Source organism: Electrona antarctica (genome assembly GCF_951216825.1).
Source record: "Electrona antarctica genome assembly, chromosome: 7".
NCBI classification, from domain to species: domain Eukaryota; kingdom Metazoa; phylum Chordata; class Actinopteri; order Myctophiformes; family Myctophidae; genus Electrona; species Electrona antarctica.
The window spans coordinates 6167684-6194643 of NC_136812.1; the positions used below are offsets into that span (position 1 = coordinate 6167684).

Below are 26960 nucleotides of genomic sequence, written 5' to 3' on the forward strand. Positions count from 1 at the left end.
CTTCAAAATAGGAGCTCTGGGGTGCCGGAAAGACATGGCCGCTTTTACTCTGAAACCCACCCCCCGGAAACAATACGGGGGAAAAACGGATAAATAGTTTGCTTTACTTTGCTATAGCTTACATTGCTATCGTTTTAATTTATACGATACAGTATATGATCCAAAAAGCGTTATATTTTGAACGAGAGGCGGATGAGGAGCAGAAATGAAGCGCTAGTATATCCATCAGATCAAAACCACGGAGAGCGCCCTGGATTAGGAGAGACGAGGCATTCTTTCTGCCGCGCTAACGGCTAAATCAACCGGAAGCTAATATGGCCGTAGAGCACGAAGGACGGTGGCCGAGAGTCGGACTGAAAAAAAAAAAAAGGAAAAAATTCAGAATATTCTTCCCTCGCCTGGTATCATTAGACGTGTACACACATCCAATGCATCCCTGGATTGGATTCCCTAGGACTTGTGGCCACGTCCTACGGACGGAAACGGTTAAGCTGGGTCTTAATCCTGGGAATTGTGCCATAATGGCTTCAGGAGCGCCTCTCTGCAGTACGGCAAGACCCTCTGCTTGCCGATCTGTTTTCCCCACAGGGTCCCACAGCAGAGCTCATTTAGCAGCCTGATGCTGTGTAATTAAGAGTACGTAGCACTGGACAGCATTACCGAAGCCTGGATAGCTCTAGCACCATGTTCTCTATTGGAGAGATTCCTAATGAGTATATTAGTCGAGGGACAGGGGGGATACGCATGCCAGGTGTGTGTGTGTTTATATGTGGATAATATGTTTATTTTATTTTTTAACACTATGGGGCTTATTTTTTCCAGTGCATTATCCCTAAATGTCTTTGTCTTTTTTCTTTCTTTCTTTTTTTTTTTTTACTATTTTGAAATCATTTTTGAATAGTTCAAATAGTCGATCTACAAGCTCACAACATGTCGATGTAGATCGGTGAGTTGAACAATTTTAAAATGTTTTTCAAAATAGTAAAAAAGTTTAGGTATAAGGGCCCCTTATACCTAAGCTTAATTAACCCAATTCACACCAGCATTAATTAATCCCTCGATAGCGTATTGCCAAGGTTTTATCGCGCGGAACACTTACTTTGAAGAGTCAAATATCAGAAACCGGATGTTACAATGACAAACTGCTGTGTGGTGTGTCATGCCCGGATGTTGTTGTCTCGGTCGGAGGTGGAAGAACTCGACCGCGATTGTCAGCCCGCCTGCTACAGCCCGTTGAAAACCCTTGTATTCACCAGAAACTGCCCCCTCAATGTCCCTTCTGAGATACAGGCCTTTGAAGACAGGGCTTACAGGGCGCGTGGATGCACGCGCATCTTCAAAATGGCCGCGGCCAGTGTTCCACTCTATGTTTACGCGATAGCAACATTAGCATCCGATAAGATCGCATTAAAACTTTGATTAAAGAATGTAAACCCTGGTTCACGAGAGTCTCGGGTTTGGCGTGCTAGGGTACTAATTTAGACCCTTGTGTTCCTCGTTTGTGGCGGGCCTCGTGTTAAGGGGTAAGGCACTGACAAAAATAGGGCCCTAGGGGTCCCTGGCACAAAATCGTTGTGTTCCACACAAAGACTTGTTTACGCTTGCGTTGTCGCGCCCCTCTTGAGCAGACCTAGTGCAGACCTGTCGTTGATCCAGGTCGACAGCGCCTGCGTTCATCACTGCCCAACAGGCTGTGATGCTTGTTGACGACAGATGTCATGACGCTCCAAGCCATTGGTTTTGATGCTTTTAACGGGTCTCTCCAGCTCCATTTGGACGGGAACAGAACAACACTCCCTCGGTCCAAACCCTAAACCTTTACATGGTCGACTGAAGGACAGCGGCTGCTAGAAGAAACCTCATTACAAGGATGAAGAGGAAAAGATGAAAGTTAAACACGCTACTCTCTAATCAGAAAACTATTTCAGATATATATATTTTTCTCCAGATCTACAAGCTTGCAATGCATCATACTGCAATGTGTGAGCATGTAGATTGACTATCTTTGGTGGAATGTTCGTCCAGGAATAGGGAAACTAATAATGAATTTCCTTACTTCTATTATTTTCTTTCTTTATTTCTTATGCCTGTATATTTTTTCTGTATATTTTGTATTAAATGTACCTTAACCTTATAGGTCTACAGATAAAAATGAATGTTTAGTTTAACATGGGCCTACCCTCTTCTTTTTTCTCTTTTTCTTTTTTTATTTTCTTTGTGTTTTCTTTTCTTGAAATAGGTGAAGGGATGTAGTTGTCTGTATACAGTATATGCACAAAAAGGAAAAAAAATGGGTCAAAGTCAGCTAACAACAGTGACATGAAACATGTAGAAACAAATGTGAAAATAAAATGTATTTGCTACTAGGAATTGTACATGTGATTGACTCAGTAAAGTAATAATAAAAAAAGGAATAGGACACTAGTAGTAGTAATCCTTGCCGAGCCATGAGGCCCATGCTGTGGGTCAGGAGCCTATATCTCCTGTTTCTATAGCGCGAGGCAGCTTGATGTACAAGTACACCCCCCCTGGACACAATAGTGGCGAGAAATCCTTGCGATAGAGTGAAGGACATCAGGACCCTGACCGTATCTATACACATTAGTAGTGCATATTTACACACCAACTTCACTTCTGACTTTTTAGGTGAAAAGATAGCCAAGAATTTGAAGATTCCCGACACTGTGTTTACCTTATTTCTTGGCAAAAAGATCTGATCGCACAAAGCTGTTGCTGCTCCCCGTATAAAGTGAGCGGCAACGGCGCCGCGACCTTGTATTTGCCGTGCTGCTTGTGTTTGTCGGGGCCTGTCACTTTTACAACGTCTTTACTGTGCAAACACACAAAGAACAAACATCAAACATCCCAGTCAAAAAGACATCACTTCCCCCCAACACGCCCGTTAACACCTACTCTGCCGCATTCTCTCATACAGGCATCCTTCTGTGTCAACCGTATAAGGAGTTGCAAAAGAAGAGAAGAAAACACAACCCTTTGCATGGTGGGATTTATCCAACATTATGACAGCAAAATGTGCCGCGGCTCCCACTGTACCCGCTGTCTGTCAGCCCATTGTTGTGATGTGCATTGATTGAAGAGAAAAGACGGAGCCATTATTCAAAGCCATCCAGCACTCAATTAACACTCCATTTGCATTATGGCGGAGCAGCACTCCTGCCTCTTGATTAATATGTCTTCTTCTCCCTCGCCAGTCAATCATGAATCATCCCCTCCTGCCACAGGACACAGCGCCGCTCCACACCCCACTGGGACAGGCGGAGAAGGAGAGGAGGGTGGAGGAGGACACAACGGAGGAGGGAGAGGAGGGGAGGGTGGAGGAGGCAACGGAGGAGGAGGGAGAGGAGAGGAGGGTGGAGGAGGCAACGGAGGAGGAGGGAGAGGAGAGGAGGGTGGAGGAGGCAACGGAGGAGGAGGGAGAACAGGGGAGGGTGGAGGAGGCAACGGAGGAGGAGGGAGAACAGGGGAGGGTGGAGGAGGGAGAACAGGGGAGGAGGAGGAGGGAGAACAGGGGAGGGTGGAGGAGGAGGGAGAACAGGGGAGGGTGGAGGAGGCAACGGAGGAGGAGGGAGAACAGGGGAGGAGGAGGAGGGAGAACAGGGGAGGGTGGAGGAGGCAACGGAGGAGGAGGGAGAACAGGGGAGGAGGAGGAGGGAGAACAGGGGAGGGTGGAGGAGGGAGAACAGGGGAGGGTGGAGGAGGCAACGGAGGAGGAGGGAGAACAGGGGAGGGTGGAGGAGGCAACGGAGGAGGAGGGAGAACAGGGGAGGGTGGAGGAGGCAACGGAGGAGGAGGGAGAACAGGGGAGGGTGGAGGAGGGAGGGATACAGGACAATGCTACTTCCACTATATTATTAAGGCACAGAGGAGGGAACGATGTGTGGATGGATGGCAGGAGAGAGAGAGAGAGAGGGGGGGGGGGGGAAGGAATGAGGAGCAGAAGAAAGGGAGGAATGCCTTGGGGATGGATGGATGACAGTGAATATGAAGGGAGGATGCAGCAGGGAGCTGGAGGATAGGATGAGGATGAGGCTGAGAAAGGTAAAGAGAGAGAGAAAGAAAGAAAGCAAGAGGGAGAATAATGGAGCGTGTACTGTAGGAGGGGAAGGACATACTGTATACACCGTAGGAGCAGACATGGAGGAAGGGGAGGGAAGGGAAGGACACACCGTAGGAGCAGACATGGAGGAAGGGGAGGGAAGGGAAGGACACACCGTAGGAGCAGACATGGAGGAAGGGGAGGGAAGGGAAGGACACACCGTAGGAGCAGACATGGAGGAAGGGGAGGGAAGGGAAGGACACACCGTAGGAGCAGACATGGAGGAAGGGGAGGGAAGGGAAGGACACACCGTAGGAGCAGACATGGAGGAAGGGGAGAGGGACAGAGATCTGAAAGCATCCGTGAAGGAGAGGGAGTCCATGGCCGGGGGAGACAGACGGGAGGGTGTGTAGAGGAACGGAGAGAAGGAGATGGAGTCCATGGCCGGGGGAGACAGACGGGAGGGTGTGTAGAGGAACGGAGAGAAGGAGATGGAGTCCATGGCCGGGGGAGACAGACGGGAGGGTGTGGAGAGGAACGGAGAGAAGGAGATGGAGTCCATGGCCGGGGGAGACAGACGGGAGGGTGTGTAGAGGAACGGAGAGAAGGAGAGGGAGTCCATGGCCGGGGGAGACAGACGGGAGGGTGTGGAGAGGAACGGAGAGAAGGAGATGGAGTCCATGGCCGGGGGAGACAGACGGGAGGGTGTGGAGAGGAACGGAGAGAAGGAGAGGGAGAGAAAGATGAGGGACATGAACACTAGCCCATGTTGGGCGGGAACCCCTTTTGGTGTCAGCATTATGTTATGCTTTAGCTATTGAAAAATAGCAGATCTACAAGCTCATAGCGCGCCACCGAGTGGCGCGCTATGAGCTTGTAGGTCTGCTATTTTTGAAAAATCGAAGAACGACTTTTCAGAAAACTGTCAGCATTTTTAGAATCTGATCTCAGGTCAGAATGGGTTAGAGATGGATGTGCTAGAAGGAGGCGTGTGTGTGTGTGGAGGAGATTGGAGGTTGTAGAAGGGCGCGGAGGGATGTGAGGAAGATGAGAGAAGTGTTCACAAGATTATTATTCCCTGTGAAATATGCCTGCCTAATGTCACAATATAGCACGAACACCTGAGGTGAAACTAAATAATATTTACAGATTATTCAATTATCTCGTGTGAAGGTATATACGAGATATGCAGATGAGCAGAAGTGACTCTCTAGCCAATTAGTGCAGGAAACCGACAGGCAGATAGAAAAACATTTAACAGCCCTGGAACCAAATTATGCGCACAATTAAAGCCTTGGAGGCCCCCCACCCCCCCACCCCATCCTCCCCTTGAAATTAGGGCAGGCATGCAGGTAATTTGTTAATGGTGGACTGCTGGGAACTTAGAAAATTGCATTATCCATTTTCAAAACTAGGTTAACTTGCATTTGATTTCAAACAATGTCGCAAGGAATGCTTTATAAAGAATGTTGTATCCAGAATATGAAATACATACATGGACCTGTAGTCAAATTCCTTTTACAATCAATACGTGTTGAAAACAAAAAAATCACACCTGTGTGAACTGAGTGGTGCAACTCCCCTCTCCCCCCCCTCTCTCTCTCTCTCTCTCTCATTAGCAGGCAACAGTGCAGCACTATCTCTCTCTCTCTCTGTTTCTGGCACAGCAGCGCCACTTTTGCCCCTACTGGTACTCATAGTCACACACATAGGTTAAAGTCACATAGGTTAAAGTCACATAGGTTAACACGGACATTGCTGTTCCTTGGAGTGGTTGCACCACTCAAAAAAGAAAAAAGCTTGATTGGGGCATCTGTGTTACGAAAACATCAAAGTTGCATTCAGTTGTTTTATAGTTACCGGCAATAAAGTTAACGGAAATTGACTCATGTATACAATGCTAGATGCCCGCCAGGTCACCGCCAGAGCATTAATTTGCATGATAATTAACCTCTATAAAATATGCAGCCAATTCTCTTATTTTTGTGCGACAATGCAATTACACGTCAATGCAAGGCTTTGCACGGAGCACTGAAGAGAACCACCGATCCCTGTGCACTCAATACACTCCTCCATTCAGAGTCAAGGCTTTTATTCATCTAGTCAAGCCTCTCCCCATATATATATCCCATTTTGGGCAGGGAACCCCTTTTGGTGTTTTAACTAAGCATTATGTTATACTTTAGCTATTGAAAAATAGCAGATCTACAAGCTCATAGCGCGGCACCGAGTGCCGCGCTATGAACTTGTAGGTCTGCTATTTTTGAAAAATCGTGAAAATGTGCCTCAAATCTTTGATTATATATTATTACAGAGTGAACATTTTAACTCAAATCGGTCCCTGGAACAACATATTTTCAGATGGGGGGGGCGGAGGCCAATTACATATAATTTTTGGGGTCCTTGACATGAAATATTGAGCACCACTGATATACTGTAGAAATATTAGGAATTTCAGAAAACTGTCGGGATTTAGAAGACATTTTTTTTAAATGTCGACGTCAGGCCTAAGTGGGATATATATGTATATACCCGGAGCCATTCATCTAGGATGTGTAGAAAACAGCCTTATATGTCAGGCTCAGCGGTGGGGAGAGGATCCACCTGACAACGAATTAATGAAAATGTCACTGACTTATACCTCCGCGGCTTCATTTCATAAACGCATCGCTGAGCATATTAACATAGCAGACAAGATGCTTTCACTCTCCTGCCTAACTGCTCTCTCTCTCTCTCTGTCTCTCTCTCTGTCTCTCTCTGTCTCTCTCTCTGTCTCTCTCTCTCTCTCTCTCTCTCTCTCTCTCTCTCTCTCTCTCTCTCTCTCTCTGTCTCTCTCTCTGTCTCTCTCTGTCTCTCTCTGTCTCTCTCTCTCTCTCTCTCTCTCTCTTAAAGTTGTATTCATATGGACGTCTCTCTCTTTAACGCAGGGGTTAAACTAGACCCAAACTAGTGAAAATAGCAGATCTACAAGCTAACGTGTCGCTTTGCTCGCAGCATTGTGATTGATTGATTGATTGATTGAACAGTTTGCAGAATTACAGTACATTTCAAGCACAAACTCAATACAAAGACTACTGAAAAAAACAACACAGAATTTAGTTCTTAATTCACGAAAATCTTCGCCTTTTTTGGTAATGTTTTTTGAAAATGTTTTGAAATAATCACGATTAAAAACTAAATGTATAGGAAACAATAAATAAATAAAGGGACCCATAAAAATGTGTCCGCGACCCACAAATGGGTCCTGATCTACTGTATGGGTGCTTTAACGGTAAATGGTGCATTTATATACAGTACATAGATTGTGCATTACATTCACCCATTCACACACACATTCACACACCGATGGCGGCGGAAACCATGCAAGGCACCAACCAGCACATCAGGAGCAATTAGGGGTCCAGCGTCTTGCTCAAGGACACTTCGACACCAACTCTGGGGGAGCCCGGGTTCGAACAGGCAACCTTGCACTAGTTACCATCCAGCCACTCTACCCCTGAGCCACCGCCGCCCCTGCAACGGTGTCAAAATCAGAGAAAGGGCCTGAGTGCAAGGCCTATGCATGGTCCCCCCTTCTCCTGTACTCTACTGTACTGTACTGTATCTCTAACATAACACAGCCATGCCCCTGTGAAGCACGGGGCCTGAGGGTTAACCCATTTCGCCCTGAGGCTGATTAAAAAAAAAGAAAATAGGCTTCTAAATCCCAGCAGTTTTCTTTAAAAACTATGTTTCTATGTCACTGGTGCTCAACCTGTTTCATGTCAAGGACCCACAGAATTATCTGTATATGGTCGCCGACCCCCATCGGAAAATATGTTGTTCCAGGGACTTCCCCAGAAGCAAAGATTTTGAGTTAAAAATGTTCGCTCTGAAAGAATATATATTCAAAGATTTGCGCCACATTTTCACGATTTTTTCAAAAATAGCAGACCTACAAGCTCAAAGCGCGGCACTAAGTGCCGCGCTATGAGCTTGTAGATCTGCTATTTTTCAATAGCTAAAAGTATAAATATATATTAAAACACCAAAAGAGGTTCCCGTTTTGAACGGGTTAATGGGAGCCATGACAGCGAAGGCCATTCCATCATCCAACGGCAGACTATGGAAAGGTCAATCTCCAGTTCCGCAAACCCAACCGAATAGAAATGTCAGTGTGGCTGATGAAAAAAGTACGAGAAAACACAGAAAGACTCATTCGGTTGAGAGAAGTCAACACATTCTGTAGCGAGTTCATTGCTGCCTATTGTGCGCATCTTAATTACCAAGTTGTATGTCTTAACTTAAGACCTGGAGGCGTGGCCAAAGCTTGTTTTGCTATTTTGAGGAAGTTACTATAGCCATAGCTCTGGTCCATAGCTCTAATGTGTTTCATTTAGAGCTATGTTACTAACTTCCGGAACTCGCATGAATGTGGCAGCGGTGGCCGAGCGGATTGCGAAGCGGTCTTGATACCGGAAGGCCGCCAGTTCGAATCAGCGGTCCGACACGTTAAAATTACCACCGCTGAAGTGCCCTTGAACAAGGCATTGAACCACTACGATGAAATGTGTTCTATGAGCAGGGCCTGGCTGGAAACAAGTTCTTGAGCTTAGCCCAGATACCCTGGGTAAATATAGTAATCATTTCATTTAATTTAATTTCATGCAGACCAGCCTCTCGTCTTTAGGGTAAATAAAAATAATGTTTTTGCTACTCACCAAAACAAAGGCGGGTTGTGTCATTAGAAAGCCTACTTTCCTTAGTGGACGCACTCTGAGCCCCCCACCACACGTATAAACGGTAGTTTTTGGCCAGAAAATGTTTTTTTTTCACCGGAGGAAAAATATTCTCTATGAGGCAATTCTCTGGGCAATATTGGTAGAGGGCGCAGCGGAGTAACTAAAAGTATTATTTTTCCGGTGAAAATTGAATTGTACCATCACACCTGTATATGTGACTAAATTTGACTGAGGGACTGCCATTGGAATTTTTTGAATTTTCGTTTTTTCATGTCATATGAAAGCAGGGAATCATAGCTTCAAATTGACATATTGGTTGTTCAGTTTGACCCACCAGTTTTGGAGATGTGGCTTATAGAGTAATGTCTTGCAGAGAAACAGCGAGTTGAGAAAACACTAAAACAGGCTTGAAAGGTTCACTTCTGTGGACTCTAACATTACACCTAGCTACATGTTTAAGCATTTATTTCATATTTACATGTCGATTTCAGCTGACACTTATTTCAGACATGCTCTAGTATGTGAAGAGTCTGCCTGTGCTATTAACTCATTTTGGGGGGGAAAAAATAAAAAAAAACGTTTTCTCCTCTGGTGAAAAGCTGTAATTTGCGCGATGGCAGTCTCTCAGTCAAATCTGGTCACATATTATCGTATATTAACTGTATATGCTGCTAAACTTGTTTACGGGCAGTGCCCATAATTGCCCGTTAACTCCTCTTTTCACGCAGTGTAATGTCCCCAAATCAACTATCTGTTGGAAGGAAAACCTTCTTCAACATTCGAACTGTGTTAATATGAAAAAAACAATCAGTTTATTTTGCCATTTTCTGCCTTTTCATTCTAGGCGAGTTGAGGACCTTTCTGCAGCACCAGTCACACATGCCTGAATTAGTCATGGCACCATGGTGTGACTCATTCAAGGCGCACACAATCAGTCGATAACGATTCTAAAACGGTTAGTCCTCAATACTTGATTCTGATTGGCTGGTTACCGTCACGTGACCGTTGTAAATCTCACCGATAATCTAAATCCCAGCAGCTTTCTTTAAAAACTATGTTTCTATGTCACTGGTGCTCAACCTGTTTCATGTCAAGGACCCACAGAATTATCTGTATATGGTCGCCGACCCCCATCGGAAAATATGTTGTTCAAGGGACCTCCCAGAAGCAAAGATTTTGAGTTAAAAATGTTCGCTCTGAAAGAATATATATTCAAAGATTTGCGTCACATTTTCACGATTTTTTCAAAAATAGCAAACCTACAAGCTCATAGCGCGGCACTAGGTGCCGCGCTATGAGCTTGTAGATCTGCTATTTTTCAATAGCTAAAAGTATAAATATATAATATATTAAAACACCAAAAGGGGTTCCCGTTTTGAACGGGTTAATGGGAGCCGTGACAGCGAAGGCCATTCCATCATCCAATGGCAGACTGTGGAAAGGTCAATCTCCAGTACCGCAAACCCAACCGAATAGAAATGTCAGTGTGGCTGATGAAAAAAGTACGAGAAAACACAGAAAGACTCATTCGGTTGAGAGAAGTCAACACATTCTGTAGCGAGTTCATTGCTGCCTATTGTGCGCATCTTAATTACCAAGTTGTATGTCTTAACTTAAGACCTGGAGGCGTGGCCAAAGCTTGTTTTGCTATTTTGAGGAAGTTACTATAGCCATAGCTCTGGTCCATAGCTCTAATGTGTTTCATTTAGAGCTATGTTACTAACTTCCGGAACTCGCATGAATGTGGCAGCGGTGGCCGAGCGGATTGCGAAGCGGTCTTGATACCGGAAGGTCGCCAGTTCGAATCAGCGGTCCGACACGTTAAAATTACCACGGCTGAAGTGCCCTTGAACAAGGCATTGAACCACTACGATGAAATGTGTTCTATGAGCAGGGCCTGGCTGGAAACAAGTTATTGAGCTTAGCCCAGATACCCTGGGTAAATATAGTAATCATTTCATTTCATTTCATTTCATGCAGACCAGCCTCTCGTCTTTAGGGTAAATAAAAATAATGTTTTTGCTACTCACCAAAACAAAGGCGGGTTGTGTCATTAGAAAGCCTACTTTCCTTAGTGGACGCACTCTGAGCCCCCCACCACACGTATAAACGGTAGTTTTTGGCCAGAAAATTATTTTTTTTCACGGGAGGAAAAATATTCTCTATGAGGCAATTCTCTGGGCAATATTGGTAGAGGGCGCAGCGGAGTAACTAAAAGTATTATTTTTCCGGTGAAAATTGAATTGTACCATCACACCTGTATATTATCGTATATTAACTGTATATGCTGCTAAACTTGTTTACGGGCAGTGCCCATAATTGCCCGTTAACTCCTCTTTTCACGCAGTGTAATGTCCCCAAATCAACTATCTGTTGGAAGGAAAACCTTCTTCAACATTCGAACTGTGTTAATATGGAAAAACCTTTCTGCAGCACCAGTCACACATGCCTGAATTAGTCATGGCACCATGGTGTGACTCATTCAAAGCGCACACAATCAGTCGATAACGATTCTAAAACGGTTAGTCCTCAATACTTGATTCTGATTGGCTGGTTACCGTCACGTGACCGTTGTAAATCTCACCGATAATCCACACCTTCAATCACTTTATCATTCCCAGTTTATCCCGCAGCTCGGTAGCTCTACTGGGGAAGGGGAGCGCTTGATTTTGCAAAGTGTAGCTACTTTTTGTGAATTTAATATAGAAAAGCGATCGTGTCTCACCACGCAGTTGTCTCACTAGCAGTTCCTGCTCCGTGCACTTAACCCATTTAGGCCTGACGTCGATATAAAAAAAACGTTCGCTCTGAAAGAATATATATTCAAAGATTTTTACCGCATTTTTACGATTTTTCAAAAATAGCAGACTATGAGCTTGTAGATCTGCTATTTTTCAATAGCTAAAGCATAACATAATGCTAACACCAAAAGGGGTTCCCACCCTTAACTGGACCAACTTGGTGAGAATGGTGTGTCGCTTTGCGACCGCGTTGTGAGCTTGTAGAACGGCTATTTTCACTAGCACTAGATCTTTCTTTAATTTCTTCATTAACTTACTGAGGAAAAAAAATTGAATTTGTTTTTAATACATGTTTTTTTCGGGGGGGGGGGGGGGGGGGGGGGGGGGGGGGGGGGGGGATTTGGGAATGTATTTCGAAAATGTTTTGAAATTATAATAATTCAAAACAAAATGTATGAATAAATAAATGTACGCGGGGTCCCGCCTGGCCCACTGTTTGGGGAAACGGTATGTTAGACAGTCTGGTGTATGGACGACGGACCAGCAGAGCAGACACACACCGTCCATCCAACCAACCAACATTGACATCTATAGCCGGGCTAAAAATGAAGCAAAAACGCCTTAAAACATTAATACAGGAGAGGGAAAAAATCATCTCTAGGAGACACAGTGGTGTCCAATGGAGTCACAAGAAGATCCAATGCTCTCTGGCTTTCAGGCTCCATGAAGTAGCATTTCAGCCCGTGCTCTCAGGGACTGTCTCTTTAGTGAAATACGGCGAGTGAACAAGTCTTTTCACTCTCCTTGCACTTCCCTCTCTCGCTCCCCGGTCACTCAAACCGCCACAGTCCTTGTCCATTTCCTACATTTGCTGGGTCGTGAAAATTTCATCAGCCCCAGAGTATCTGTGTTAGCTCACGGAGTGCGCCCAGGTGGAAAGCCACAGGGGAGGATGATGGCCGCACGCTAGAACAACCGTGATTGTCTGAAATGCAGATAGACACACGGACAAATGGACAGCCCTCCTGCTGTTTAGCTGTCCGACCCCAGCAGTGCCACAGCCGTCTGGGGACACACAGTGCTAAGAACACATACAGCATGTCAGCCTCTACTAGCAGCACCATGGCCTCCCGCAAGATATACCCAGAGAGTAGAAAGCTCTTACACAGAGGCAGTAGTGTTTGCAGCATGCACATAGAAAAAAAATACCTTAACCCATTCTGAACCCCTTTTGGTGTTTTAAGCATTATGTTACATTTTAGCTATTGGAAAATAGCAGACAGTGTGCCACGCTATGAACTTGCAGGTCTACTATTTTTTTGAAAGATTGTGAAAATGTGGCGCACATCTTTGAATATATATTCTTTCAGAGTGAACGTTTTTAACTCATATTTTTGCTTCTGGGGGGATCCCTGCATGAACACCATATTTTCAGATGGGGGAGTTGGCGGCCAATTACTTATATTTGTGGGGGTCCTTGGCATGAAAATGTTTGAGAACGACTGACATAGAAACATGTTTTTTTCAGAAAACTGTCAGGATTTAGAAGACATTTGTAGAATCTTTTCTCAGGTCTAAATGGGTTATTAACACCTTAAGGGCCCGGGTTTATTTAACCCATTAATAAAATGTGCCCATCGTTTATAGCGCCCGGACCACTTTTACCGACGGACCGGAAGTTGTTGTGAATGTCTGTGTAGCAGCTAACACTCTAGAGTCGATCGACAACAACGGGAGGTAAGAATAAATCTATCGCGACTAGCGACTGGACAGCGGAGGGCCGTCTAACACAGGATCTTTTTTCATAATTAGACGGGATGATTTAGATCGCGAGTTATGAATGTTTTAAGATTTTCGTTGTCGTCAGCTAAACGGGCAGGGAACATTTTCGATGACGTGTCACTGTTGTGCAACACCGAGGATTGGGCAACAAGCGCTCTTAGGCTGTGGAGCGATGCGACCGGTTTTGATATCATTAATCTCCGTCCGATTTATCAATCTCCGCCTTGGGCACTTGACCATGAACTTGAACTTGACGGAGATCTCCGCCCTGCGCCTCCAAGGTGTTAAAGAGCTTTTGTCTGGAAACATCTCCATCTCCAAAGAGAATGGATTTACCAATAAGCCATTATTCGCAGTAAGGCAGGTATAGGTTTCTTCCGTCTTAAAGCAATTGCTGTGACAATCAGAGAATGTAATCAGAGCTCAGTGTACAGAGACTGTCCTCTGGTTCCACTAATTGCTTTGAGCTTTCCTGACGCTCAGTCCACTCTGCTCGCTCGTTGGAGATTTCCAATTTAGACCCATTTATTTATTTTCTGTTGGCCCATTCCCTCAAACTCCTACTCTGCAGAGCAGCAAGCAATTCTGCTCAAGACTCAAGACAACTATAAATTGAGACCATTAATCATTTAAGTCATTACCTTTTATTTTATCCCAAACTGGGCGGGAACCCCTTTTGGTGTTTTAAGCATTATGTTATACTTTAGCTATTGAAAAATAGCAGATCTACAAGCTCATAGCGCGGCACCGAGTGCCGTGCTACGAGCTTGTAGGTCTGCTATTTTTGAAAAATCGTGAAACTGTGGTGCAAATCTTTGAATATATATTCTTTCAGAGTGAACTCAAATCTTTGCTTCTGGGGAGGTCCCTGGAACAACATATTTTCAGATGGGGGTCGGCGGCCAAATACATATATTTTTGGGGGTCCTTGACATGAAAATGTTTGAGAACCACTGACTGTTTTTCAGAAAACTGTCAGGATTTAGAAGACATTTGTAGAATCGTTCCCAGGTCTAAATGGGTTAAAAGGCCCAACATCCAAACAAATAGTTGATAATTTGGCCAAAGTTTAACATAAATAGTAATCAGCAAATTGATTATAGTGCTTATCTTTTCAGTTTTCACCAGCTTCAAATGAAGATTCATTGTATATTAACAAACATGCACAGTCAAACTAATATCATTTGTTATGATGACGCCAACATATATAACGCAGTTACTGTATATATAACTCTCAGAAATATGAGATAATTAAAAACTGCATAAAACATGATGAAAAGCAAAGATTTCCAATTGTCATGATGACACAGGGTGGCGATGCGACCCCTTGTGAGCTTGTAGATCGACTGTATTCAAAAGATCTTTATACATTTGAACATTTGAAATCAGACAATATGCATAATGAGTAATTTTACTCTTGGTCATTTAAGTACATTTCAATGTCAATACTTTTGTACTTTTTTTGTACTATAGTATTTCTAGTTCTACATTGTAGTATTTATACTTTTGCTTAAGTAAAACATGTGAGTACTTTTTCCACCACTGCACAAGACTGCTGAAGTCCTTTTGCAAGTTTTAAATATTTGTACTACCAGTGTCTTCAACATGGAGCGCCCCGATCAGAAGAATGTCTTCAACATGGAGCGCCCCGATCAGAAGAATGTCTTCAACATGGAGCGCCCCGATCAGAAGAATGTCTTCAACATGGAGCGCCCCGATCAGAAGAATGTCTTCAACATGGAGCGCCCCGATCAGAAGAATGTCTTCAACATGGAGCGCCCCGATCAGAAGAATGTCTTCAACATGGAGCGCCCCGATCAGAAGAATGTCTTCAACATGGAGCGCCCCGATCAGAAGAATGTCTTCAACATGGAGCGCCCCGACCAGAAGAATGTCTTCAACATGGAGCGCCCCGACCAGAAGAATGTCTTCAACATGGAGCGCCCCGACCAGAAGAATGTCTTCAACATGGAGCGCCCCGATCAGAAGAATGTCTTCAGCATGGAGCGCCCCGATCAGAAGAATGTCTTCAACATGGAGCGCCCCGATCAGAAGAATGTCTTCAACATGGAGCGCCCCGATCAGAAGAATGTCTTCAACATGGAGCGCCCCGATCAGAAGAATGTCTTCAACATGGAGCGCCCCGATCAGAAGAATGTCTTCAACATGGAGCGCCCCGATCAGAAGAATGTCTTCAACATGGAGCGCCCCGACCAGAAGAATGTCTTCAACATGGAGCGCCCCGACCAGAAGAATGTCTTCAACATGGAGCGCCCCGACCAGAAGAATGTCTTCAACATGGAGCGCCCCGATCAGAAGAATGTCTTCAGCATGGAGCGCCCCGATCAGAAGAATGTCTTCAACATGGAGCGCCCCGATCAGAAGAATGTCTTCAACATGGAGCGCCCCGATCAGAAGAATGTCTTCAACATGGAGCGCCCCGATCAGAAGAATGTCTTCAGCATGGAGCGCCCCGATCAGAAGAATGTCTTCAACATGGAGCGCCCCGATCAGAAGAATGTCTTCAACATGGAGCGCCCCGATCAGAAGAATGTCTTCAACATGGAGCGCCCCGACCAGAAGAATGTCTTCAACATGGAGCGCCCCGACCAGAAGAATGTCTTCAACATGGAGCGCCCCGACCAGAAGAATGTCTTCAACATGGAGCGCCCCGACCAGAAGAATGTCTTCAACATGGAGCGCCCCGATCAGAAGAATGTCTTCAGCATGGAGCGCCCCGATCAGAAGAATGTCTTCAACATGGAGCGCCCCGATCAGAAGAATGTCTTCAACATGGAGCGCCCCGATCAGAAGAATGTCTTCAACATGGAGCGCCCCGACCAGAAGAATGTCTTCAACATGGAGCGCCCCGACCAGAAGAATGTCTTCAACATGGAGCGCCCCGATCAGAAGAATGTCTTCAACATGGAGCGCCCCGATCAGAAGAATGTCTTCAACATGGAGCGCCCCGATCAGAAGAATGTCTTCAACATGGAGCGCCCCGATCAGAAGAATGTCTTCAACATGGAGCGCCCCGATCAGAAGAATGTCTTCAACATGGAGCGCCCCGATCAGAAGAATGTCTTCAGCATGGAGCGCCCCGATCAGAAGAATGTCTTCAACATGGAGCGCCCCGATCAGAAGAATGTCTTCAACATGGAGCGCCCCGATCAGAAGAATGTCTTCAACATGGAGCGCCCCGATCAGAAGAATGTCTTCAACATGGAGCGCCCCGATCAGAAGAATGTCTTCAACATGGAGCGCCCCGATCAGAAGAATGTCTTCAGCATGGAGCGCCCCGATCAGAAGAATGTCTTCAACATGGAGCGCCCCGATCAGAAGAATGTCTTCAACATGGAGCGCCCCGATCAGAAGAATGTCTTCAACATGGAGCGCCCCGATCAGAAGAATGTCTTCAACATGGAGCGCCCCGATCAGAAGAATGTCTTCAACATGGAGCGCCCCGATCAGAAGAATGTCTTCAACATGGAGCGCCCCGATCAGAAGAATGTCTTCAACATGGAGCGCCCCGATCAGAAGAATGTCTTCAACATGGAGCGCCCCGACCAGAAGAATGTCTTCAACATGGAGCGCCCCGATCAGAAGAATGTCTTCAACATGGAGCGCCCCGATCAGAAGAATGTCTTCAACATGGAGCGCCCCGATCAGAAGAATGTCTTCAACATGGAGCGCCCCGATCAGAAGAATGTCTTCAACATGGAGCGCCCCGATCAGAAGAATGTCTTCAACATGGAGCGCCCCGATCAGAAGAATGTCTTCAGCATGGAGCGCCCCGATCAGAAGAATGTCTTCAACATGGAGCGCCCCGATCAGAAGAATGTCTTCAACATGGAGCGCCCCGATCAGAAGAATGTCTTCAACATGGAGCGCCCCGATCAGAAGAATGTCTTCAACATGGAGCGCCCCGATCAGAAGAATGTCTTCAACATGGAGCGCCCCGATCAGAAGAATGTCTTCAACATGGAGCGCCCCGATCAGAAGAATGTCTTCAACATGGAGCGCCCCGATCAGAAGAATGTCTTCAACATGGAGCGCCCCGACCAGAAGAATGTCTTCAACATGGAGCGCCCCGACCAGAAGAATGTCTTCAACATGGAGCGCCCCGATCAGAAGAATGTCTTCAACATGGAGCGCCCCGACCAGAAGAATGTCTTCAACATGGAGCGCCCCGATCAGAAGAATGTCTTCAACATGGAGCGCCCCGATCAGAAGAATGTCTTCAACATGGAGCGCCCCGACCAGAAGAATGTCTTCAACATGGAGCGCCCCGACCAGAAGAATGTCTTCAACATGGAGCGCCCCGATCAGAAGAATGTCTTCAACATGGAGCGCCCCGACCAGAAGAATGTCTTCAACATGGAGCGCCCCGACCAGAAGAATGTCTTCAACATGGAGCGCCCCGACCAGAAGAATGTCTTCAACATGGAGCGCCCCGATCAGAAGAATGTCTTCAACATGGAGCGCCCCGATCAGAAGAATGTCTTCAACATGGAGCGCCCCGACCAGAAGAATGTCTTCAACATGGAGCGCCCCGATCAGAAGAATGTCTTCAACATGGAGCGCCCCGACCAGAAGAATGTCTTCAACATGGAGCGCCCCGACCAGAAGAATGTCTTCAACATGGAGCGCCCCGATCAGAAGAATGTCTTCAACATGGAGCGCCCCGACCAGAAGAATGTCTTCAACATGGAGCGCCCCGACCAGAAGAATGTCTTCAACATGGAGCGCCCCGACCAGAAGAATGTCTTCAACATGGAGCGCCCCGATCAGAAGAATGTCTTCAGCATGGAGCGCCCCGACCAGAAGAATGTCTTCAACATGGAGCGCCCCGACCAGAAGAATGTCTTCAACATGGAGCGCCCCGACCAGAAGAATGTCTTCAACATGGAGCGCCCCGACCAGAAGAATGTCTTCAACATGGAGCACCCCGACCAGAAGAATGTCTTCAACATGGAGCGCCCCGACCAGAAGAATGTCTTCAACATGGAGCGCCCCGACCAGAAGAATGTCTTCAACATGGAGCGCCCCGACCAGAAGAATGTCTTCAACATGGAGCGCCCCGACCAGAAGAATGTCTTCAACATGGAGCGCCCCGACCAGAAGAATGTCTTCAACATGGAGCGCCCCGACCAGAAGAATGTCTTCAGCATGGAGCGCCCCGACCAGAAGAATGTCTTCAACATGGAGCGCCCCGACCAGAAGAATGTCTTCAGCATGGAGCGCCCCGACCAGAAGAATGTCTTCAACATGGAGCGCCCCGACCAGAAGAATGTCTTCAACATGGAGCGCCCCGATCAGAAGAATGTCTTCAACATGGAGCGCCCCGACCAGAAGAATGTCTTCAACATGGAGCGCCCCGACCAGAAGAATGTCTTCAACATGGAGCGCCCCGACCAGAAGAATGTCTTCAACATGGAGCGCCCCGACCAGAAGAATGTCTTCAACATGGAGCGCCCCGACCAGAAGAATGTCTTCAACATGGAGCGCCCCGACCAGAAGAATGTCTTCAACATGGAGCGCCCCGACCAGAAGAATGTCTTCAACATGGAGCGCCCCGACCAGAAGAATGTCTTCAACATGGAGCGCCCCGACCAGAAGAATGTCTTCAACATGGAGCGCCCCGACCAGAAGAATGTCTTCAGCATGGAGCGCCCCGACCAGAAGAATGTCTTCAACATGGAGCGCCCCGACCAGAAGAATGTCTTCAACATGGAGCGCCCCGACCAGAAGAATGTCTTCAACATGGAGCGCCCCGACCAGAAGAATGTCTTCAACATGGAGCGCCCCGACCAGAAGAATGTCTTCAACATGGAGCGCCCCGACCAGAAGAATGTCTTCAACATGGAGCGCCCCGACCAGAAGAATGTCTTCAACATGGAGCGCCCCGACCAGAAGAATGTCTTCAACATGGAGCGCCCCGACCAGAAGAATGTCTTCAACATGGAGCGCCCCGACCAGAAGAATGTCTTCAGCATGGAGCGCCCCGACCAGAAGAATGTCTTCAACATGGAGCGCCCCGACCAGAAGAATGTCTTCAGCATGGAGCGCCCCGACCAGAAGAATGTCTTCAACATGGAGCGCCCCGACCAGAAGAATGTCTTCAACATGGAGCGCCCCGACCAGAAGAATGTCTTCAACATGGAGCGCCCCGACCAGAAGAATGTCTTCAGCATGGAGCGCCCCGACCAGAAGAAAACCATTTTGCACACACTCTTATCCAGAACAATTTGCAAAGTGCAACATGGGAATGTTCCAAACTCTGATGGCAAGATGGCCGCCGCGGTCTGCAAATGGTCAATAAGCAACAAGGTAAACAATCACACAAGTAAGGCCTCACTCACACTGTTGCAACAAGCATATTGTGTTGTGTTGTGCCCCCCCTGTCCTGCATCAAACAAAAATGTTTTGTCAAACCATGTGACTTTCATTGGAAATGCATTGGGGCGGCCATTAAACCTATGAGTGCAGAGAGAACATGTCTCCAAGAAACTAGGATACCAAGTAAGAAATGCATCCTTTTAGACCAAGTGTCTGACTGCACTCTGTAGGCTATACCGTTTACATTTCTGTCTAATATCCAGCATTCAATGAATCAAAACAGGTCACGGACCAATTTTTGGGTCGATCACAATTTGAGTAAAAATTCCATTTCCTTTTCATATATTATACATACACGCCGGTATGTTTCTTTTAGTAAGTAAGGCCCAGGGCTCCACTGAGTGCGATGCGATTTTTGGACGGCGTCAAAAAAATGAACCGGGTGCGAATGACTAAGAAGGGAACATTTCACGCGCCGACGATGACATGGCGCTGACGGACGCCACGCTGACGATGACATGACGCTGACGGACGCCACGCTGACGATGACATGGCGCTGACGGACGCCACGCTGACGATGACATGACGCTGACGGACGCCACGCTGTCGATGACATGACGCTGACGATGACATGACGCTGACGGACGCGACGCTGACGATGACATGGCGCTGACGGACGCGACGCTGACGATGACATGACGCTGACGATGACATGACGCTGACGGACGCGACGCTGACGATGACATGGCGCTGACGGACGCGACGCTGACGATGACATGACGCTGACGGACGCGACGCTGACGATGACATGACGCTGACGGACGCCACGCTGACGATGACATGACGCTGACGATGACATGGCGCTGACGGACGCGACGCTGACGATGACATGACGCTGACGGACGCCACGCTGACGATGACATGACGCTGACGGACGCGACGCTGACGATGACATGACGCTGACGATGACATGACGCTGACGGACGCCACGCCGACGATGACATGACGCTGACGATGACATGACGCTGACGGACGCCACGCTGACGATGACATGACGCTGACGGACGCCACGCCGACGATGACATGACGCTGACGATGACATGACGCTGACGGACGCCACGCCGACGATGACATGACGCTGACGGACGCCACGCTGACGATGCCCGATGGCTGCAGTGGAGCTTTAGTGTAAGAAAAACACAAGTGACTCTAAGATGTGTGTGTGTGTGTGTGTGTGTGTGTGTGTGTGTGTGTGTGTGTGTGTGTGTGTGTGTGTGTGTGTGTGTGTGTGTGTGTGTGTGTGTGTGTGTGTTAGGGGTGTGCTGAAATATCGATATGGCGATATATATCGATACGTCCTCCCGCGATAAATAATCGATATTGATTATTAAAATATCGATATCGGATTATTTTTTTTATTTTTATTTTTAGAAAATGAAATGTTGTTCATAATGAAGTGATGAACAACATGTTTAGAAAAGGAGGAAATGACAGCTAAAATAAAGCAAATCCCACTCAGATTCCACAGCAACCAGAAGTACTGAATTACTGGATGGTGATTTGTCCAAAGTCTCCAAACAGCTTTGTGGGAATACAAAATGCTGCATTTTTTCAGTTCCAAGTATTTTGTAGTTGCAGATATCGTGATATATCGTTGATGAAATGTCATACAATATATCGATATATGGCAAATATCGCAATATATCGAATATCGTGATATTATCGTTATCGAGGGCCTAATATCGCGATATATATCGTATCGTGAGGAACCCATATCTTCCCACCCCTAATGTGTGTGTGTGCGCACATGGCTCAGTGCCGAATATATCCTGCCTGACCATGATGCCTGTGGAGCAGACCTGAATGATTACAAATCACCCCCCCCCCCCCCCCCCACACACACACACACACACACACACACACACACACACACACACACACACACACACACACACACACACACACACACACACACACACACACACACACACACACACACACACACACACACACACACACACACACACACACAATAAGCCAACAGATGCACACAGACCTCCAGTTGACAGGGGAAGGGAGTATTCATAAACCATAATCCTTTCTCCCTCGCTTTCCATGTTTGTGCGGAAAATTGCAGTGTCAGAAAGGACCCAAACATCTAATGGAAGACTCCTAATAGGGAGGATTTGGCCACTCTGCTGCAAAATCACTTCAAGGCCATATCAAGTGGAACGTTAGAGAAGAGAGGAGATGAGAAGGGAGTGAGAGGGTAGAGGAAGGGAGAGAGAGGGTAGAGGAAGGGAGTGAGAGGGGAGAGGAAGCGAGAGAGATGCAGGGAATAACCTTTTCATCTATTTCTTTACAGACGGAAGTGAAAACATGGCAGCCAAGACTTGTGCCTGGCTTCATAAGATATAGACAGACAGACAGACAGACAGACAGACAGACAGACAGACAGACAGACAGACAGACAGACAGACAGACAGACAGACAGACAGACAGACAGACAGACAGACAGACAGAGTGCGTATACAGTTCATGTTGGATGGATAAACCACACAGATGCAGCAAAGGTCTTTCATTGCTCTGTCAATGATCTCATGAGCAGCTTAAGAAGAAGCCTGGTGTGAAGCCTTAACACTCACCCTGCTATAGGACCAGTGGAATAGTAGCTTATGAAGAAGCCTGGTGTGAAGTCTTATCACTCACCCTGCTATAGGACCAATGGAATAGTAGCTTATGAAGAAGCCTGGTGTGTGAAGTCTTATCACTCTAAGACCAAAGGAATAGTAAATACTGGGAAACATATAGGAAGCGAGAGGGACATTTACTCCATCTATCCCACCCATCCATCCATCCATCCACAGATTGCCAGACTTCCCTTTGATAACAAGTTAATTCACTTCCTAAAATCAATAGGATGCATAGCCTACTGCCCGATAAAAAAATAAGTGTGAATTAGTGTGTATTATCAATTTCAGGAAAAATGTTGTAAAAAATAATAGGGAAATGTTTGGACAGTTTCACCAAGCTTATGTCTCTTCAGGGATAAATAAAAAAAACACACAAATATCTGGTGTATCAAACTTACATTTTTCACTCATAAATATACTGACATTATGGAAGAGTACATCCTCTCCGGACCCCAAAACGTGCATTAAAGATAGGTAGAAATGTCAAAGTGTCAAAATATGAACGGATGTTAGCAAGAGTATATAATAATGTAGAGGTCAAATGGACATACAGTAGGCACCACTTACAGTGTAAGTGAAACACAGCAATGATGATGTGGTATGGCTGTAATAGGCGTTCTGGTGTGTGGCATTATAGCCTTGGCAATATGTGTTTATGTATGTATGTATGTATGTATGTACATATTGAAGCATATTGCAAGCTATACTCAGTGCAGCTCTGCTCATCATGGCTTGAAGCCACCTGGTGGTTGAATGGCCACTCCACATATTAAAATAAACCTGTGGGTGTGGCTGGGAATCTGGGGGTGGGTCTGTGGGTGTGTCTAACAGAGGTACCTCTGGGTCCTGATAAATGTCACTTTGAGACTGAGGAAGAAAGATATGGGACCCCACTGTATGTATGTATGTATGTATGTATGTATGTATGTATGTATGTATGTATGTATGTATGTATGTATGTACAGTATGTACCATGTGCCAGGTGGCATGTGGTTGTGATGTCTTTATGCACAAGACTGAAAGAAATACAAACTTTAATTACGAGGGAAAAAGGTGGGAAATACACTCACCCTTGTGTCCTAGTTGAGTGTTGAGCAGGGCTGCAGAAGGCTGGATGGCATTAATCTGAAATAATATAATAAAAACAAAAGCAATTTGCATTTAATGTATACAACCGGCATTTCATCATTCTTCAACATTGTTGTATGCATTCTGCAGTGTGGTCAAGAAAGACCCAGGTCCTGAAGGCACGTCCCACTGGGAGGAGACCCCGGGGCAGACCAAGGCGCAGTTGGAGGAAACACATCGACTCACTGGCCTTGGAACGTCTCGGGATCCCCCCAGGAGGAAGTCACTAATGTTGCTCTGGAGAGGGACGTCTGGAACACTCTGGTGGAGCTGTTGCCCCCGCGACCCGACTACGGATAAGCGGTTGAAGATGGATGGATGGATGAAAAACAAATTTGAATGTAATGTATACAACTGGCATTTCATCATCTGATCACAGTAACATTGTTATATATGCATTCTGCAGTGTGGTCAAGAAAGACCCAGTAATTCTCAAAGAAGGGTCCGTAGATCTACAATGCATCACGATGCCATGCATGAGCAAGATTGGCTATTTTTGAAAAAGGTGGACTAGTGCTGACAGACATTCTCCTATGGAGGTCCCCCTGGCACAACATATTTTAAAAGGTGGACTAGTTAGTGCTGACAGACATTCTCCTATGGAGGTCCCTCATGGCACAACATATTTTAAAAGGTGGACTATAGTGCTGAAAGACATTCTCCTATGGAGGTCCCCCTGGCACAACATATTTTAAAAGGTGGACTAGTTAGTGCTGAAAGACATTCTCCTATGGAGGTCCCTGGCACAACATATTTTAAAAGGTGGACTAGTTAGTGCTGACAGACATTCTCCTATGGAGGTCCCCCTGGCACAACATATTTTAAAAGGTGGACTAGTTAGTGCTGAAAGACATTCTCCTATGGAGGTCCCTGGCACAACATATTTTAAAAGGTGGACTAGTTAGTGCTGACAGACATTCTCCTATGGAGGTCCCCCTGGCACAACATATTTTAAAAGGTGGACTATAGTGCTGACAGACATTATGGAGGTCCATGGCACAACATATTTTAAAAGGTGGACTACTGCTGACAGACATTCTCCTATGGAGGTCCCTCATGGCACAACATATTTTCCGGTCCGTGGCCAAATGCATGTCTTTGGCATCAAAATGTTTGGTCAACATTGAATCTGGCCAACGTGGCCAAATGGCCATGCCATCTGTTTCTCTTTGCTTCCTTAGTGGTGTCCCGTTCACGACAATGGAACTCCGTGGGGGAAAAGGGCTCAGCTATTTGTCTAATTTATGAGAGCTTATGATGCAACGCTTTTCTCTAAATAAAACCATGCCTAGCGTCATTTAGTGCCATCCGCGATTCAGTCCATGATAGGGGCGTAAGGATATAGTAACTGCATCGAAAAATCGATTTTAATTAAAAACATTGAAGTATATCGAAACGAAAACACCAACATTGATTATGTATCGTATCGTTTTGCAATGAAAATAATCGTTATCGAATTGTTTTGCTATTCAAATAATCGATTGTATCAATACTATATTTTTGTGCGTGGTATTTAGCAATTTTTAGAAGGAAAAAGAAAGAGGGATTTAATTACTTAGTTTAAAATAATGTCAATGTATTTTAAATAGTTGCTGTATCGATCAGACCCCCCCAGGTTACATTAGGAAATCCCCAACCATCACTGTTTTTAAGTCTAATTTAAAAACATTGCCTATCCTAATGATGTTTAACAGCTAGGTCTTGCCTGGGCTTTTTATCAAAGGTGGGAGTATTTGTTATAATTTATATGCCAATTATGTTATCTTACAGTATTTAATTGTGTCTATTGTAATCTTTGTTTATTTTTGAAGTGCACTGTTGCACTCTGTATTTGTTTTTATTTCTGTAAAGCACTTTGAATTGCCGTGTGTATGAAATGTGCTATATAAATAAAATTGCCTTGCCTCGTTTGGAATATTGATGCTTCTAGAGAGACTTCAGCGTGACCAGCGTGAGGTAAGAACGGAAGATTATGCCTCCCGGTTTTATTTTAGGGGAGGGGTGGGGGGGGGGGGGGGGCGGGTGGGGGGGGCTTTTCAGAGTAAAATCTGCCATGTCTGCTCGCCTTAATTTTGAAGAATCCCCAGTGTTAAAAGAATCAATACTGCAATTTAGAAAATACCAAAAGTAAAAGTACTTGCAATGCAGAATGTCCCCTTTCAAGATCTACAATGTGTCGCATCATCAAATTGTAGTGGAGTAAACGTGCAGTATATGCCTGAGATGTAGTGGAGTGGAAGTAAAAGTACTCATTTTAAAGTACTCCAGTAAAGTAAAAAACAACAAGTGCACAGCAAATGCACTCATCCTTGTAGCCTTTCTTGTCACCTATATGTTCGATAGATGCTACCAAATACATCAGAATTGTACTAAAGTATTGTACTTGAGCAAATGTATACTTTAACTTTAATAACTTTACACCACTGGTTATGGGGTCTGTAACTCGGTGCACAAATGGGCATAGACAGACACATCCCAATACTCTCAGACTTACCCCATTTTGGACGGGAACCCCTTTTGGTGTTTTAAGCATTTATGTTATACTTTAGCTATTGAAAAATAGCAGATCTACAAGCTTATAGCGCGCTACAACACACTACAAGCGTGGCACGCTACAAGCTTGTAGGTCTGCTATTTTTGAAAAGTCGTAAAAAAGGGTCCGCAAATCTTTGAATATATATTTCAGACTCCTGGGCGCTACACTTCCTCTGCCAACCTGGGGAGGCAGCGGACTTACCTCATGCCTCCTTCTATGCACGAGGAGTCCAAGCTGCTTCTTTTCACCTGACAGGGGGGAATTTCCCTGGCCGGACATAGCGCGTGGAAGGAACACGTTATTCCGGTGTCCCCTAGGGTAGGTACCCTCACAAAAACATGCAGTAATCCTGGTCTCTAAAACCTCCCCCTGGCCAGCCGGGGAGAACATGCAAACTCCACACAGAAAGGCCCTTTCGCCAACCCCGCCTCTGGGTTTTTTTCCCCCATCAGCTTGAAATACAGCCAGGTCTGGGTCAGGACAGGGTGCTGCAGCAGTGTCTATGTCCGTAGGTCTGGGTCAGGACCAGGAGCTGCAGCAGTGTCTATGTCCGTAGGTCTGGGTCAGGACCAGGAGCTGCAGCAGTGTCTATGTCCGTAGGTCTGGGTCAGGACCAGGAGCTGCAGCAGTGTCTATGTCCGTAGGTCTGGGTCAGGACCGGGTGCTGCAGCAGTGTCTATGTCCGTAGGTCTGGGGTCAGGACCGGGTGTTGCAGCAGTGTCTATGTCCGTAGGTCTGGGTCAGGACCGGGTGCTGCAGCAGTGTCTATGTCCGTAGGTCTGGGTCAGGACCGGGTGCTGCAGCAGTGTCTATGTCCGTAGGTCTGGGTCAGGACCGGGTGCTGCAGCAGTGTCTATGTCCGTAGGTCTGGTGCTGCAGCAGTGTCTATGTCCGTAAGGTCTGGGTCAGGAACAGCATGTTGTTTATTAACTGATACTTTACGCCGACCGTCCGGAATTTTGA

At 46.1% G+C, this 26960-nt stretch overlaps 1 protein-coding gene across 1 annotated transcript in view; it reads right to left on the reverse strand.

Annotated features, from left to right (window-relative positions):
* The window catches only part of LOC306927357 (inactive N-acetylated-alpha-linked acidic dipeptidase-like protein 2), a gene marked incomplete at its 3' end in the record, with an annotated part of 356780 nt that overhangs the window by 200236 nt on the left and 129584 nt on the right, over nucleotides 1–26960 (reverse strand). Inside the window, exon 4 of the mRNA XM_079507068.1 lies at nucleotides 23404–23458. The remainder of the gene's footprint in view (nucleotides 1–23403; nucleotides 23459–26960) is intronic.